The sequence below is a fragment of the Microcaecilia unicolor genome, chromosome 12 (assembly GCF_901765095.1).
Source record: "Microcaecilia unicolor chromosome 12, aMicUni1.1, whole genome shotgun sequence".
Taxonomy (NCBI): Eukaryota; Metazoa; Chordata; class Amphibia; order Gymnophiona; family Siphonopidae; genus Microcaecilia; species Microcaecilia unicolor.
In genome coordinates, this window is record NC_044042.1 from 94,246,535 (window position 1) to 94,252,984 (window position 6,450).

A 6,450-nucleotide genomic window follows, 5' to 3' on the forward strand; every position below is an offset into this window, starting at 1 on the left:
CATGCATGGAGTGCCTTCCCGCCCGCCACTTTCTCAAAGGACAAGGCTGTAATATTCTCACAAGTGGGGTATCTCTAACATCCAGGCTCACCCAAAACAATAAACATTGGTCAATTGGGCCTTGCGAGGACATAATGTAGATTAGCCTAAAACTATATACAAACTAGCTGAGAGTGCAGACATGAACAGAACAAAACGGGCCCAGGAGTGGTGGAGTTAGATTCTAAACCCCAAACAGACTCTGCAAACTGACTGCCCAAACCGATGATTGTATCGTAATGAGGTGTGAATGTGTGGACTGAAGACCAAGCTTTGCAAATCTCTTCAATGGAGGCTAAGTGAGCCACCGAAGCAGCCATGGCTCTGATATTATGAGGTGTAACATGACCCTCGAGTCAATCCAGCTTGGGCATAAGCAAAGGAAATGCAATCTTCTAGCCAACTGGAAATGGTGCGTTTACCTATGGTGACTCTCCTCCTGTTGGGATCAAAAGAAACAACTGTGCGGACTGTATGAAGGGCTTCGTCCGCTCCATGTAAAAGGCCAACGCTCTCTTGCAGTCCAAGGTGTGTAAGCTGCTTTCGCCAGGGTGGGCATGAAGACGGGGAAAAAAAATGTTGGCAGGACACTTGACTGGTTCAGATGGAACTTCAACACCACCTTTGGCAGGAACATAGGGTGTGTGCAGAGGACTACTCTGTTGTGATGAAACTTACTATAAGGTGCTGAAGTAACAGCCACCAAGAAAACGAACTTCAATTACTTCAGGTGGCAGGAATTCAGTGGCTCTAAATGAGGTTTCATTAGCTGGGTAAGAACATTGAGATCCCATGACACTGGTGGAGGTTTGACAGAGGGCTTTGACAAAAGCAAACCTCTCATGAAGCGAACAACTAAAGGCTGTCCAGAGATAGGTTAGCTTTCTACACGCTGATGATAAGCACTGATTGCACTGAGGTGAACCCTTATGGAATTGGTCTTGAGACCGGACTCTGACAAGTGTAGAAGGTATTCAAGCAGGGTCTGCGTAGGACAAAAAAAAGGGGATCTATGGCCTTGCTGTCACACCAGACAGCAAATCTCCTTCATTTAAAAGAGTAACACCTCTTAGTGGAATCTTTCTTAGAAACCAGCAAGATTTTATTTATTTATGTTACATTTGTACCCCGCGCTTTCCCACTCATGGCAGGCTTACATGGGGCAATGGAGGGTTAAGTGACTTGCCCAGAGTCACAAGGAGCTGCCTGTGCCTGAAGTGGGAATCGAACTCAATTCCTCAGGACCAAAGTCCACCACCCTAACCACTAGGCCACTCCTCCACTCAATTTACAATATTTTATTTATTTGTATTTATTTATTTCCCACTGCAGTGCCTTGTGACTCTGGACAAGTCACTTAACCCTTCCGGGTGACACCCTCCGAAAGACCCAAGGAAGTGAATTCTAGGCTCTCAACATCCAGGCTGAGAGAGCTAGACTGGAGGTTGGGGTGTAGAAGTGACCCCTCGTTCTGAGTGATAAGGGTCAGAAAACACTCCAATCGCCATGGTTCTTTGGAGGACAATTCCAGAAGAAGAGGGAACCATATCCAACGCGGCCAGTAGGACACAATCAGAAGAATCATGGTTCCGCAGCCTTGCTCGAGTTTCAACAAAGTCTTCCCCACTAGAGGTATGGGAGGATACGCATACAGAAAGCCTGTTTCCCAATGTAGAAGAAAGGAATATGACACTAATCTGTTGTGGGCCTGAAGTCTAGAATAGAACTGAGGGACCTTGTGGTTGTACTGAGTGGCTCGGAAGATCTTATGGGCTACGCCCATATTCAGGGACCACGCATGAGGTTGCACTGTTGGAAGCTGGATACTGGGCTAGATGGACCATTGGTCTGACCCAGTATGGATATTCTTATGTTCTTATGCTCAACATCATTTGTGTCACTGCTCATGGGGATGTAGAGAGGAGGGTATAGAGGGAGGAATGGCTGAGGGAGAAAATGGTCCCCAGGAAAGAAAGGGAGATAAATGGACCTGTGGGAAGAGGAGGGAGGGAGGGAAGGAAGAGAAAGGGAGAGATGTTGGATCAAGGAGATTATCAATCCTTTAGGAAAGGGAAGGAGGATGGATTTGATATACCACATTTTCTGTGGTTATAATCAAAGCAGTTTACAGATTATCTACCGATACTTATTTTGTACCTTGAACAATGAAGGGTTAAGTGACTTGTCCAGAGTCACAAGGCACTGCGCAGTGGTAAATAAATAAATACAAATAAATAAAATATTGTAAATTGTGCAATTAATCATGATTAAAATCGAAATGCCTTACATCTAGGTGCACAACACACTGATCTAACATGTCTTGGAAATGTGTATTTACCAGGTTTTGAAAAGTAGTTGATGCATTTCATAAGCCAAAAGGCATTACTAAGTATTCAAACTGTCCATATCGCATACATTCATTAAAATATGAGCAGACTGAAGATGTTTCAGCAATATTTTGCTCCCCCGGTAATCTATATATAGGGTCAAAGTGGGTCTTTGTTTTTGGGCACAAAGAAAATTGGGGCTCCTGCTTTGTCTAATACATCCTCTTTAAATTTTCCATGTAATTTTCTTTCATTCTTCTTTAACGAGCACACCAAAGATTAATACAATTAGCATGCTAATGTAGTCAAATGGATATAAATGATGTCATGTCCTATTCCCTCCCAATGCTCAGAGAACAGCGCACAAAACAAAGCCACCCTTACTAATGAAAAAATGTCAGCTAAGAGCAGGTGTTAGGATGTTTGATGAGAGGATTGCTCATGATTCATTCTTTAAAATCTGCTAATTTTTCTTTCATTTCGAAGCAGAAGGAAGCTCATGCAAGCCCTTAAGTGCTAGTAGTGAAAAACAAATGTGCATGAGTCTGATCAAACCTGAAAGTGAAATCACACATTGTCACTGGTTTCCTACATTTAAATATAAGCCAGCCAAGTAAAATAGATTTTTGAAAAGCTTATATTTAAAGGCACAAAAAACAAATGGAAATGTGTTTTGCCTGGCACATGCGCACAGGAGCTAGGCTTACCGTGAAATTTCTATGTGCACTAAGCACGTCCCCCTCCTTGCTTTCGCTTTAACAGTGCACATCTAATTTAAATACCATTTGCTTTGAACGTAGGTGAGCTAATTTACTGCGCTGTTCCAATGGTATAGTTTTACCGTGGGAGTTCTGTGCATTGGGGCCAGAGTGACTTGTTTCGAGTGGGTGAAGTCTCCTCTGGTTGAATTGTTCTCCTTCAAGTAATTTCTTCTTAAACAAGAGAAATGTTTTGTGTTTTTTTTTTCCAGTTTCCTATGTAGTTTGTGCTCTTGTATCCTTCTTTGAGGACTTGAGTCAGCTGTCAAATTGGAAATTATTTGGATATTTTTTGTTTCAATTTTATTGATATTTAATATTACCTTTAACAACTATATTTCTTCTTTAAGATAAATAAAAATAAAAAAATAATAATTCTCCTGCAAATGTTCATGTTAATGCCATCAGTTCTGGTTCAGACAGGGAATATGTTCTCCTAAATGGCACCTCTGCCCATCTCTAACTCTACTGGATAGACAAGAGACCAAGACCCATTCACAGAGGACTGTGTTCAAGAGGAGCTAGCTAAATTAAAAGTAGACAAAGCAATGGGGCCTGATGGGATACACCCGAGGATGCTCAAGGAACTCAGAGATGTTCTGGCGGCTCTGCTGACTGACCTTTTAATGCTTCTTTAGAGACTGTTGTGGTCCTGGAGGATTGGAGAATGGTGAATGTGGTTCCTTTGCACAAAAGTGGAAGTAAGGAGGAGGTTGGGAACTACAGACCTGTCAGTCTGACCTCAGTGGTGAGTAAACTAATGGAAACGCTACTAAAGCAGAGGATTGTGAGGTTTCTCAAATTGAATGGAGTGCAGGACCCAAGGCAGCATGACTTCACTAGTGGCAGGTCGTGCGGGGATAGTGCTGGGCAGACTTATACGGTCTGTGCCCTGAAGAGCACAGGTACAAATCAAAATAGGGTATACACAAAAAGTAGCACACATGAGTTGTCTTGTTGGGCAGACTGGATGGACCGTGCAGGTCTTTTTTCTGCCGTCATCTACTATGTAACTATGTTATCTCTTTGGGTGACCAAACAGTTGGACGTGGGAGGGGCGCTAGATGTGGTATACTTAGATTTCAGCAAAGCCTTTGACAAGATTTCACACAGGCGACTGATAAATAAATTGAGTGCCCTCGGGATGGGTCCTAGAGTAACTGATTGGGTTAAAAATTAGTTGAATGGAAGGAGACAAAGAGTAGTGGTAAATGGAGCTTCCTCTGAAGAAAGGGATGTTATCAGTGGAGTACCACAGGGATCGGTCCTTGGGCTGGCTCTTTTTAACGTCTTTGGGAGTGATATTGCAGAACGGCTGTCTGGTAAGGTTGATCTCTTTGCGGATGATACCAAACTCTGCAACAGGGTGAACACCCTGGAGGGCGTGAATGACATGAGGAAGCACCTAGCGAAGCTGGAGGAATGGTCTGAAATTTAGCAACTAAGATTTAATGCTAAAAAATGCAGGGTAATGCACTTGGGTTGAAAGAATCCGAGGGAACGGTACAATATAGGGGGTGAAGTGCTTCTGGGTACAAAGGAAAAGAGAGACTTGGGGGTGATTGTATCTGATGACCTTAAAGCTTCCAAACAGGTAGAAAAAGCGACGGTTAAAGCCAGAAGGATGCTTGGGTGCATAAAGAGAGGGATGACCAGCAGGAAAAAAAAGAGGTGATAGATATGTCTATGGTGAGGGCCCATTTAGAGTACTGTGTGCAGTTCTGGGGGCCACACCTACATAAAGATATAAACAGGATGGAATTTGCATTAAAGATTTTGGTTCAAGAGTTCCGAGTCTTCACAGTGATGTCCTATACTCTGGTTATCTGCATGCTAATCTTCTGAGTAGAGAGCCTATCAGGAGAGAAAGCAGAACAGTAAAAACTTGCACATTACAGTAGATATATCAGGAAGCAGTAATCTCAAAGTAGCACATGTGTGGCTAACAGAGGAATAGTGGAAGCTTTGCATTGTATAAGAATATCTGGTCAGCTAAGCAAACAGAAGCATCTGTGAATAAACGTCAACTGCTGCTCAGGCTGAATAATTAATTAGCTGGTATAATGTTAGGCAAAAGGTACATAGTTGAGCAAACCCCACCATTGCTATAGTGATAACTAAAAACTAAATTTGGGGCACACCCCCTCTCCAAGGAATACTTACTGCTTGCAAAAAAAAAGGGGGGGGGTGTTATTTTTGCTACTGAAGGCATGGCAGATTCTGAAGTCACTGAGTTAGACAAAGCAGCAACTGAGCAATCTGAATAGCACACAACACAGTAATAACAGTGAAAAGGGTTCAAAGTCTGAAAGACCACACATACTTACAGAGGAAGCCAGAAAGATGTATGAAACAGAAATCAATAAGTATCTCCTCGTCCTGGAAAGACTCTGGCTCAGCGTAGCATACAAAACAAGTGAGGTATCATATCAGAAAGAAGCCAGACAGAGTAACTATGTAGACCAATTGCAAGCAACCTATAAGCAGGATCAACAAAAATCACTAGTCAATTTCTAAGCAAGAAAAATACAGCAGATAGTCTGGTACAAAGAGAGAGACAAGAGGGCACAGACCTCACATGCCAAGCCATGGTGGCAGAAACAATGAGAACCTCACAGACCCAGCAGAGGAAAAAGTCACTACACTCCGGTAACTCCAGACACAGTTCTAGAAGTCTAGAGGTTCTAGGTCAGCGATAGCGAACCTATGGCACGCGTGCCAGAGAGGGCACGCAGAGCCCTCTCCTTTGGCATGCGCGCCGTCGGTCTGCTCCGCCCACTCTCCCCCTCCCTCCGAGTACCAGGCCGCCCGCCCTCACTCCCTCTTCCAAACCGACGAAGCACCAGGCCGCCCACCCTCCCTCCCAGCACAAGCGCTCGCCCTCCCTCTCTCCCAGCACCTCCCAGTACCAGCGCTCGCCCTCCTCCGAAATTGAAAAGGCGTCGGCAGCTGCAGTGAAACGCAGCATGGTCTTCGCTTGGCGCGCCTTTGCTTCGCTTCTCTCTCAAGCTCTGGTCCTGCCCATGAGGCCTGGTGCTTTGTCGGTTTGGGAGGGAAGCAGGCCTTGTGCTGGGTGCTACTGGGTGCTGGGAGGGAGGGAGGCAGGCCTGGTGCTGGGTGCTACTGGGTGCTGGATGGGAGGGAGGCAGGCCTGGTGCTGGGTGGGTGGAAGAGAGGCCTGATGCTGGGAGGGTGGCCTGGTGCTAGGTGGGAGGGTGGGAGGGAGACCTGGTGCTGGTAGCTACTGGGTGCTGGGAGGGAGGGAGGCAGGCCTGGTGCTGGGTGCTGGATGGGAGGGAGGCAGGCCTGGTGCTGGGTGGGTGGAA